Raw genomic sequence first — 12,248 nt, 5'->3', positions numbered from 1 at the left:
AGAGATGAGCGAACGTGCTCGGCCCCGCCCCTTTTTCGCCCGAATACCGCGATTTTCGAGTACTTCACTACTCGGGTGAAAAGTACTCGGGTGCGCCGGGGGGCGGGGAGAGGCGTGGCGGCGTGGGGGGTAGCAACGGGGAACAGGGGGGGAGCCCTCTCTCTCTCCCTCTCCCCCCCACTCCCCGCTGCAACCCCCCGCGCCGCCACGGCGACCCCCGAATTTTTTCGCCCGAGTACGGAAGTACTCGAAAATCGCGGTATTCGGGTGAAAAAGGGGCGGGGCCGAGCACGTTCGCTCATCTCTATTTATTAGTCCTTGCGGTACCTTAGCATCACGTCCCGCATGGACATAACAGCTATTTATTAGGATTTTATTTTTACGTTTAAACAACTAAATACTGCACATTTTACCATAATATTGTGTTCTCTGTATTTCACTCATCACTCTATCCCAAATAGACTTGTATCAACAATATGGTACATATGAATTGTGCAAGGTAACTGAAAGATCAGAAGTCAGCATCACCATTTGCAGGCAGCCATGCCACAATCCTACTAGTAGGGTAATTGTGTTAGACATAGGTCAGCACTAGAGTTTGACCTTCTATGTATTAAATAAGATTAGCTGTTCACCCCTGGAAACCTTAGCTCTGCCATAAGTTGTTAATTCTTCCCCTTTAGAAAATCCATGTAGCACATAGTCCACAAGAAGCAGCTTAGCTGTTTTCAGAAAGTAAACCCTCCTTCAAGACAGAGAATTCATAAAAGTTTTCCAGTCACTGATGTCTTCTTCCAAATTGCAGGAAGTAATTGCACTAAGCACAGATAATTTGGGCCGAAGTAATGGATAGATTTACTATTCGTTGTGGTTCCATACTTTATGTTGTTAGTCACTAGTTAGGAATAGATCAAAACTGAAGCAGGAGTCACAGCACTTGGGTGTATGATATGGCTATGGCTGTTCATTTATTAATAGGCATTTACATCACATTTATGTCTTCTTCCTCGGGTGCGATCCCATGGTTATGTCTGAATTCTTAAAGAGGGGATTCGGACAGAACCTGAAATGGAACTATACTCTGTCATTAGTACAACTGAGACCAATAAGGTCTCCATTCAACTAGGGTTTTCATTTATTTCTGGTATTTGTGCCATAATAGAATAGAGTGGTCTTTATTCAGCCCATTACACATTTCAAATCTGTCAGTGGAACCGTTATCCAAGCGCTGTCTTCCACAGATATATATGTGTGCCTGTGTGTCGTTATGCCCAGAGGCGCAGCTAACAATTTTTAGGCCCCAATGCAAAATCTGTAACAGGGCCCCCTACTTGCCATGTGCCACTTATAATACCGGTGTTTCATCAGGCATGGTAGCCAAATGAACTCTATTGTAGTAAATGGGGTCTGTCTGGCGCCATTCAGGTCCAGTGGTTCCAGTATTTTCATTGTTCAGCTTTAAGGATGGAAGTAAACAACAGAAATCCCACCGAAGGTCTTCACTCAGGTGTGAATGAAGCTTTGGGAAACACATTTCAACTACTAGAAGTCAATGGAAGCCATGTGTCCCGCAGAATGGCTGCAGGAGCCTCTGTACTGCGCATTCCTGCTGGCACATTCATGGCAGAGTAGAAGACAAGCGGAGCGGTAACCTGGGGTCATTGGCCAGGCACCAGGTCAAACTCCGCTGCGGGAATCCCGCAGGCGGGGTCCGACCCATCTGTGTGCAGGTGGCCTAAGTAGCATTTATCTGTTCCCATCAAACATCTTTCATATTGCAGGCAGTACTAATAAAATGCTGCTTTTGTATTGCATTTTCTCCTCGGTGGCGGTAAAGGTTCTGTTAACTTCAAATACTTATACTTTAAATTTTCTTGCCCCACATGTGCAATGTGCCCTTATTTTGAGACTCCAAGTGTCAATCTGCTATGACAGTTCTTCAACCACTATTGTCAACAAGGTATCTTTTGGAATACAAGTTATGTGCATGCCAGTATATTTCAAGACTCGTCTATAATGTATTTCTGTGTGCTGCTGCATTGCTTTTGCTCTTGGATTATTAAAGTAGATGTGGATCATATACACTGGCTTTAAACCAGACAGGGGGATTCTGGCATACACGGTGGTGCTGCCTTTTTTTTCAAGGTTGTTTCACTAGAACCCCATGCCACAGTAATAGAAATCTAAAAGAGTAAGTTGACAAAACAAATGTATTGCATGTTTGACAAATCATGGAAGTTGGGTCACTGAGCGTTAACCACATTTGTGAAAGACTCGCATTTTTCATGGGTGGTGGTACTGCAACACAAATTGAGGATACGATGCAGCAGAAGGAGTTACAAAAATATACAGATAGTCCCCTACTTGCGAACATTCGACTTACGAATTTCGCTAGATACGAACTATCTGTCCTGCACAGTATGATGTCATGCTATGGCATTACATCATACTGTGCAGGGACCGGGCAGGCTTCTATCAAGCCTGATGGAAGCCTGTCCGGTCAGATCGCGGTTGGTAAGCAGCTGGGGGCCTTCTGAAAGGCCCTAGGGCTGTCTATGCAGAGCGCCTATCAAGCCGTGCGCTTGATAGGCACTCTGCATAGGCAGCCCTGGGGCCTTTCAGGAGGTCCCCGGCTGCCTAGCAACCACACAGCGTCCCGTGATCTCGTCATGGGACGCTGTACGGGCCCCCTGAACGTCGGGTGCCGGCTGTTTCTTACAGCAGGCACCCGGCGGCAGCAGTTCCAACAAGCCGCGCCGCTCGTCAGAACTGTTAACACTTTAAATACCGCTGTCACAGCGGTATTTAAAGTGTTAACAGTTCCGACGAGCGGCGCGGCTCGTCAGAACTGCTGCCGCCGGGTGCCTGCTGTAAGAACAGCCGGCACCCGACATTGTATGGAGCGGGGTCCACCCGCGATCCCCTCCATACAAGCATTTGTTCGACTTGCGAACAAATCGACTTGCGAACGGGCTCCCGGAACGGAACCTGTTCGCAAGTCGGGGACTAACTGTACAATGTTTATTAATGAACAAAGGCATGCAAATAGATGATAACTAAGGATGAGCGAGTATACTCACTAAGGCACTACTCGTTTGAGTAATGTGCCTTAGACGAGTATCTTCCTGCTCGTCCTTAAAGATTCAGGGGCCACCGTGGGGTGGGGAGCTGCGGGGGAGAGCGGGGAGGAACGGAGGGGAGATCTCTCTCTCCCTCTCTCCTGCCCGCTCTCCCCTGCTCCCCGCCGCGACTCACCTGTCAGCCGCGGCGGTCCCCGAATCTTTATGGACGAGCAGGAAGATACTCGGCTAAAGCACATTACTCGAACGAGTAGTGCCTTAGCGAGTATACTCGCTCATCCTTAATGATAACAAGTAAGCAATTTAGCTCTTAGCGTAGATTTACTTAAAGGGGTTGTCCCGCGGCAGCAAGTGGGTCTATACACTTCTGTATGGCCATATTAATGCACTTTGTAATGTACATTGTGCATTAATTATGAGCCATACAGAAGTTATAAGAAGTTATTCACTTACCTGTTCCGTTGCTAGCGTCCTCGTTTCCATGGAGCCCGCCTAATTTTCGGCGTCTAATTAGCCGCGCTTGCGCAGTCCGGGTCTTCTTCTTTTCTCAATGGGGCCGCTCGTGCAGGATGCCGACTCCGTGTAGCTCCGCCCCGTCACGTGCCGATTCCAGCTAATCAGGAGGCTGGAATCGGCAATGGACCGCACAGAAGCCCTGCGGTCCACCGAGGGAGAAGATCCCGGCGGCCATCTTCAGCCGGTAAGTAAGAAGTCACCGGAGCGCGGGGATTCAGGTAAGCGCTGTGCGGATTTTTCTTTAGGTCCCTGCATCGGGGTTGTCTCGCGCCGAACGGGGGGGGGGGGGGGGTTGAAAAAAAAAAAAACAGTTTCGGCGCGGGACAACCCCTTTAACGCTAACTACGACTAACTGGATCCTAGGATTAGTACTATCCTACACACAAGAAGACACGATACAGATAAAACATTATCAATAATGTAGTTTGAAAATCAGTCTTACAATCCAGAAAGGCAAATCACATAGAAACACACACAGTTCCTCTATAATAGGTTAAAGGGGTTGTCCCGCGGCAGCAAGTGGGTCTATACACTTCTGTATGGCCATAATAATGCACTTTGTAATATACATTGTGCATTAATTATGAGCCATACAGAAGTTATAAAAAGTTTTATACTTACCTGCTCCGTTGCTGGCGTCCTCGTCTCCATGGTGCCGACTAATTTTCACCCTCCGATGGCCAAATTAGCCGCGCTTGCGCAGTCCGGGTCTTCTCCTGTTCTCTATGGGGCTCCGTGTAGCTCCGTGTAGCTCCGCCCCGTCACGTGCCGATTCCAGCCAATCAGGAGGCTGGAATCGGCAATGGACCGCACAGAAGAGCTGCGGTCCACGGAGGAAGAGGATCCCGGCGGCCATCTTCACCGGTAAGTATAGAAGTCACCGGAGCGCAGGGATTAAGGTAAGCGCTCCGGTAAGCTTTCTTTAGGTCCCTGCATCGGGGTTGTCTCGCGCCGAACGGGGGGGGGTTGAAAAAAAAAAAAACCCGTTTCGGCGCGGGACAACCCCTTTAACTCTTTTTACAAAACAGCAAACCAGGAACTCACTTGAGATAAATCCCAGTATACGTATCTCCGAGAAAGCAGATTCAAATAAGCTCTATATGCATGTCTTTAGTCTACTCTTGAGTATTTAAGTACAGAACATGTAACAGCCTGTCAAATGCTTGCCAATGTCTCAGTCCCTATCTGCAGAAGGCACGCTTGCTAACTTTTTGGTCTCTAGTTGTATTCATACCTAGCAGTTTTATTGAGACCGGCCTCACTTACAAGTTGTTACAAAACTAACTCTCCGATGCCCTTCCTGGTCTTGATCCATTGTTTTGCAGCACAATCCCTTCCAGTCTCCATGCTGCTCCTTTCCCTGGATCGCAGTGTTCATTCAGCCAGTCCAGTAGCAGCTCTCCTGCAGACTATCACACCTCCTTGCAGGCTCTTGCACTCCTGAGCTGCAGCTCTCAGGTAGCACCTCTGACTAGTGTCCAAAGGCTCAGCACTCTTCTGTGGCACAGCCAGAATTTCCCTTTTATAACAGCAGTCTTAGCCAATCAGAAAATGTCCTTGAGACATATCCAGTCTTACTATGCCAGAATTTGGCACAATTTCTGATGCGCACAGTATTTTTGGTGCATCTCTCAGTCCATTATCATAGCGACCTTTTAAACATTTTGGGCAGTCCCTTACACATTCTTTATACCGACAGCACCCCCCACCCATTCACACAAACACACATATAAAAAAAGCTGATAGTAGGTATTAAAACTGAAAAGGAGGTTTATATTCTCTTTAATTAATTTCGGAATAAGGAGCATACTGTGACATAATCCAAATTTATTGTTCTGTCGCTCCAGGCAAAACTACTCTAATATCCAGAGGTATGAATTTCTCATGGTTTTAGCATTATGTAATCTCTTCCTATTTCTTATGTGTTCTTTCTATGTACACAAGCACCTGAGAATACCGCACCCTACCATTACGTTAACAGGAAGGTCTCATAACTGTAAATTAGATGTTGTCACTCGTTAGGAATACAATGGTCACTTTACTGTAGTGAAGACTTTTCTCTTGTAAGGTTGGTATTACACAGGACAACTATAATCTGAATAGTCGCTTGAAACAGTCATTAAAGCGTAAGAACGGTTGTTGTTTGTGTGCTTTTACCTAGAGCGATTGCTACTCACTTGTTGTTCAGTTTTGCAATCCCTGAAAGAATTGTTGGGAGCATTTCCACAGGCCAAAATATTATTTGACGCCTGGATAGGGGGTGCAGGGTTCTTTGGCTGCTTTGCATTTGAAATTTCAACCCAATGCTCATTGGTTACCGAATCCATAAGAGGCTCCAGCAAAAAGTTTTTCATTAAAGGCCAAACCAGTAAAAGACCATAGTAGCAAGTATATCTCTAAAGTCCGAAACCAGCCAGGGACCGTAACAGCGAGTACTCATTCAAATGTCAGAAAGCGGTTTAGTCAAGGATCACTTGCACGTACTTACGCATTTTCATGAACTAATGAGGGTTAAGCGCCATTTAGACACAACGATTATCGCTCAAAAGCCATCTTGTGTCTAAATGCGCTGCCATTGTGCACTCTTCGTGCACTATTCCCTCATCGTTAAGAAATTAGCGATGAGCCTTATCAGTGTCGCATGCTGATTTTCTCAGCAGGCAGCGTTGATAGCATTCTTTCAGCTAGTATCCCGCTGGGACTTCTTAGCGGGATACCAGCTGAAAGCTTTGAGAACAAAAGAAGCTGTCAATGCTCCTTCTATTTCTCAAAGCTATTAGCTCAGCGGGACACCACTGATAACTGCAAGAACAAAACAGCTGTTTGCATATACAAAACAGCTGCTTTGTTCAGCAGTGTCCTGCTCCACCTGCATAACTCTTCAAGTAGCTAATTAGCTACTTAAGGCCTTAGTCAGACGGGCGTTTTTTCGCGCGATTTGCGGATCACATGACGGATGCGCATCCGCAAATCGCGTGACCGGTGCGCGCAAGTCGCCCGCAAATCGCCCGAAAATCTGCTCCTAGCCGCGTTTCATTAGAAACGGGCCGGAGCTGTCCAGCGCATTGCATTCAATGGAGACGGCAATAAAGCCACCTCCATTTAAAGCAATGCGCTGCGGGCGAGCCCGGGATGAATTGTCGGTAAGGGCTTAAATATATAAGCCCTTCCCTGCAATTCCTCATAAAATGTGTTAAAATAAAAAAAAATTGTATACTCACCTTCTCCCGGCAGCCGGAGCTCCGCGCGGCCATCCTGCAGTGGGTGTGAAGGGGGTGTGAGTCAGACCTGCCCCCTGATTGGCTCAGCGCTGAGCCAATCAGAGGCATGCCTCACTCACACCCATTCATGAATTCATGAATGGATGTGAGTCAGACCTGCCCCTGATTGGCTCAGCGCTGAGAGGCAGCAGTCACTTACCCATTCATGAATTCATGAATGGGTGTGTGAGTGAAACCGGCCTCTGATTGGTCAGGGCTGTGACCAATCAGAGGCAGATCATTCAGCAGGCGGGGATTTTAAAGCCCCGCCGGCTGAATAGTGCCGAGAAGCAGTTCAGGAGAACTGACAGCGGCCGCGGCTGGACTCCGGCTGCAGCGGAAAGGTGAGTATACAATTTTTTTTTATTTTAACACATTTTAGGATGAATTGCAGGGAAGGGCTTATATATTTAACCCCTTCCCGACAATTCACCCCGCGCACGCCGGCAGCCCATTGCTTTCAATGGAGCGGCTGTATTGCGATTTTTGAGCAATCCTCTTTCAATCTAAATGCACCCTTAAGTGGAAGGGCAAAATGTTCAAAATAAGGCAGGAGCCAATCTGTGTTCTGTAGGAGGTGCACACCAAATAAACACACACCTCCCTGTAAAGTTGTTGGCTAGTTGTTGAAAGACAATTATCTGTTTATACCAGGCGATAATTAATCAACCAATGACTATTTTTAGGTGAGCCGAAAAAAAAGCAACTAGTGAACAACTTTTCCCTCCACACCAAGTTGGTAGCCATGTTTACATGGAACAATTGTCACTTACATTTTCTCTGTTGATTGACTATTCAAATGATGGCCATCTCATGTAAAGACAGCCTATGGCTGAGGGCAGATTAATGTGACTAGACATGAGTAGATCCGATTAATATGGACGATCATTCTTCCAGGCAGCTCTGTTTGAGCAACGAGAGCTTTCTTTACAGATATCACTTTCTATGCCATTTATCATTTTACATTAGCTATAAATCACAGTCATTAACCATTTCCACAGGGTGTTATGGCTTCACTTGCTGTGTGGGGTAATGACCAGAGGGCCGGTGCAAATGTTCTGTGTCCTTGGGATGCTTTTTAATGGCAAAAACATTCTTTTCAGTAAAATAATCTCGGTAAGTTTTATATGGTACTTGTGACACTAATTTCAGTATTGTAAGCTGATAAGCTATTATTATTAAATAATCATCATTAGCTTGAGAATATTAAAAATAATGAGTTATAATAATAGGGTGGTCTCATCAAAAACAATCCCTTTCATATCAGAGCTGCTCTGATGAGGTGCTGATTTTGCCGGGGAAAAGCTACAGTTAGCCAGTAGAGATGAGCGAGCATACTCGCTAAGGCAAACTACTCGAGTGAGTAGTGCCTTATTCGAGTACCTGCCCACTCGTCTCTAAAGATTCGGCTGCCGGCGCGGGTGAGAGGTGAGTTGTGGCGGTGAGCAGGGAGGAGTGGTGGGAGAGAGAGATCTCCCCTCCGTTCCTCCCTGTTCTCCCCGCCGCTCGACCCCCCCCCCCCCCCCGCGCGCCGGCAGCCAAATCATTAGAGATGGGCGAACAGGTACTTGAATAAGGCACTACTCGCTTGAGTAGTTTGCCTTAGCAAATATGCTCGCTCATTTCTATTAGCCAGGCATTTTCTCAGCAGTGGTCATTGGAAAGAAATTAAATTTCAGCCATTCATATGAAGTGCCAACCAAATAATACAGTAAATGGCTGACTTGAGTCTACCATAGCCGACTTCTGAGTCATAGAAAAGCGCCCCAAGTGAGGGTCCTCCCTCCTCTAATAGAAGATATGAAAAAGGTTGTCTTCATAAAGCAACCAACTTAATGAACCAAACTACATGTAGAAAATAAAGTTAAACAAAAAGTTAATAGGGTAGTACATGGGCTCAGTGGTTAGCACTGTTACCTTGCAGCTCTAGGATCCTGGGTTTAAACCCACCAAGAACATCTTTATGGAGTTTGTACATTCTCCCCATGATTGTACAGTTTTTCTGCAGTTTCCTCCCACATTCCAAAAACATATAGAAAAGTGACTACAGATTGTAAGCCCCAATGGGGACAGAACCCAATATTATGTGATGTAAACTTCTGTGTAATATGCATACGCTATATAAATAAATATTATTATAATAGGCTGAATTGGATGGCCATGTGTCTTTTTTAGCCTTACACACTATGAATGAAAATATCAGTCTCTTAATCTTCTCCCCTCTTTTGATATTATTTTGTTTCTTATTACACTTAAAATGGAGAAATATGTAAAGAAATTGTCTCTATGTGACCCAGGAACTCAGCAATAACCCCCCAACCCTCCTTCTTACTGTCCTGTGTCTGGTTGTAAGACAATCGGCTGGTGCAGGAGCTCCCCCCACAACAGTGTCGGACCTGGGTGTCTAGGGCCCACCAGTAAAACTGATTCTGGGGGCCACTCTAGAGCTGCATAGAAATATTACCTGAACCTTGTTCACCGACTCCCACCATCGCATTCATCATATACTTAAATGGAAAGGTTATGTTTATGTGCGGCCACATATTCGTTGAAGTGCGGTGGTGGAAATTGCTGGATGGGAGTCAGTGGACTCCATTATCTCAATAGATGAGGATCCCAGAGATAGTATTTATGTTCAGAAGGTGACAGAGTTCTGTGGGGTGAGAACATGGAAGGGGCTATGTTAGGGAAGTGGGACTTGGATGGTGGAACAGCTGGAGTGTTCTCCCTCTGTAACACCTCTACATGTCGAGATGACAGCCTTGGAAAGCCCTTCACAGGCCGATACTCAAGAGCAAGGGTGCATTCTCAGTGTTACTTCAGAGGTATATGTTGGGAGAATTTCCTAACATATCCATTAAACAGATGTTACTACATAGACTTACAATTATATATGTCACTCATGGATTCCCAAGTTTAAAAAAAATGTATACAGCACAGTATACATTATTTTACTGGATACCCTGGGATATAAGAGCATAGTCAACTGCGCTATATTACCCAACAAAATTAAAAGTATAGCAATGTATATCAACCCGACAGAGGTCAAAAGGAAACTCTTCATTGAGTCAATATGGGACTATGGATAATGTAGGTGCAGTGTTGAATATAAATACAGCAAACACAGTGCAAGTACACACTTAGGGAGCGTTCCCATAGTATTTCTCACTACGATGTTGGATTATGTTGGGGTTCCGTAACAGCTGATGAAAACAGTATTAAGACAGGACTCGGACCTGAACCATTCACTGTTATTACTGAAATGGACAGCACTTTGGTGTCCATTTGACAGGGGTTTCGTTTGTTTTTGATATATTTGGAGTAAAAAATTACAAACTTGACTACACTATTCTATACTCTAAATATAACAGAAACAAATGAAAACCCTGTCAAATGGACACCAAACTGGTGACCGTTTCACTAAGGACAGCGAATGGCTTCATGGGTTTTCATTTTCAGCATCTGTCATATAACCTCCAGACGAAATCCTACAGCACTGTGAAAAATACTGTGAAAATGCTCCTTCACACGAGTTCCAGCAGCTACAAAGTCTGGGAAATGGACCTTTCTGCCTACCACCCTGTCCGAATAAAGGGAAGCTTCTTCAACTTGAGAAGGTGTGAATCTCTTATTTCACTTCTGAATGTAAATGGTTATATGTCAAGCAATCTTGAATTTTGGGGTAAGGAGGGTAGGAGTTGAGTGTAAAATGAAGTATTCTAGATTCAAATGTGAGGTCATCTATCCAAAAGCTAAAGTTTGTTCTAAACTGGATCCTGCCACAGGATAATGATCCCAAGGAAACTAGCAAACATACATTGGATTGGCCAAGGTGTTGCAATGGCCAAATCAAAAGTCCAGAAATGCTGTGGTGAGACCTTAAGTGAGCTGTGTATAAATAAATGCCCTCAAACCTCAATGAACTAAAGCAAAGTTGTTAAGAAAAGTGGGGCAAACTTCCTCCAGAACTATGTGATAAACTGATAAAGATTCATTAGCCTCAGGAAGGGGATATCTCGAAAGCTCGCTGTAACATCATGTATTTTTGTTAGCCATTAAAAGGTATCATATCTACAAGATGACTTGGTTTCTCTTGCTGGGAACAATCACACTGATAAAGACAAACAGAAAACGATTACTTCAAGTTATTGCTGATAAAGGTAATTCTAGAAGCTACTGATTCATGGGATGCACTTAAAGGGGTTGTCCCGTGATAGCAAGTGGAGTTATACACTTCTGTATGGCCATATTAATGCACTTTGTAATGTACATCGTGCATTAAATATGAGCCATACAGAAGTTATTCACTTACCTGTTCCGTTGCTAGCGTCCCCGTCGCCATGGTGCCGTCTAATTTTAGCATCTAATCGCCCGATTAGACGCGCTTGCGCAGTCCGGTCTTCTCCCTGGTGAATGGGGCCGCTCGTGCCGGAGAGCTGGTCCTCGTAGCTCCGCCCCGTCACGTGTGCCGATTCCAGCCAATCAGGAGGCTGGAATCAGCAATGGACCGCACAGAGCCCACGGTGCACCATGGGAGAAGACCCGCAGTGCATCGTGGGTGAAGATCCCGGCGGCCATCTTGGTAAGGTAAGAAGTCGCCGCAGCACGGGGATTCGGGTAAGTACTAAACCTTTTTTTTTTTAACCCATCCCTTGGGTTTGTCTCGCGCCGAACGGGGGGCCTATTGAATAAAAAAAAACCTGTTTCGGCGCGGGACAACCCCTTTAACTTTTCACACACTGCTTCTGCATATCGGCCTAGTTTTTGTTGAATAATGACATGGTGTAATTTTCCATGTGTTGTTGTTCAGCTAAGGTTGTATTTACCTAATTTTAAGACCAGATGCTTTTCTTATTATGTCCTGATACATCAAACCACAGAATTCAAAAAGTTTTTAGTCTAGTTTTTCTCATGATGACTTTCATTAACAGTTTTCCAGTGATTCCTGTAGGAATATAGAAGCATGTATCATTGCATCATAAAAATTATCCAGATAGTATGATATAACAGCTCCTACGTGTTTCCAGTGTTACTGCTCTTAATCATGCCATGATTGCAGGTTCGGGTGAGATGACTTTTTCTTAATTTTTTCAAGTTTACATATAGCAGCATGTGCCAGGAATTGCAGCAAGCACCAACTGCAGCAGCATGTTCCCCAGTTATGTATATTCGAGGCCTCACAAACTGTAATAGGATTAAATCACCTGTCTAATTTGTAGTGACTTTGCCTGGAAATAGGTGTGAAAGTCACAGATGTAGTGCAGTGAAGTGATAAATGTTCAGTGAGGGTTCTCTAGTGAAGACTACGAGGCTACACTATGCATCCTCTTTCTGGCAAGGAAACCAAGATATCATGGGGACTGTAGCAACAAGTCCCCTGTGAAGTCCCTCT

The sequence above is a fragment of the Eleutherodactylus coqui genome, chromosome 2 (genome assembly GCF_035609145.1).
Source record: "Eleutherodactylus coqui strain aEleCoq1 chromosome 2, aEleCoq1.hap1, whole genome shotgun sequence".
Lineage (NCBI taxonomy): Eukaryota > Metazoa > Chordata > Amphibia > Anura > Eleutherodactylidae > Eleutherodactylus > Eleutherodactylus coqui.
The sequence above is the reverse complement of the archived record's forward strand: the minus strand, read 5'-3'. Positions refer to the sequence as shown.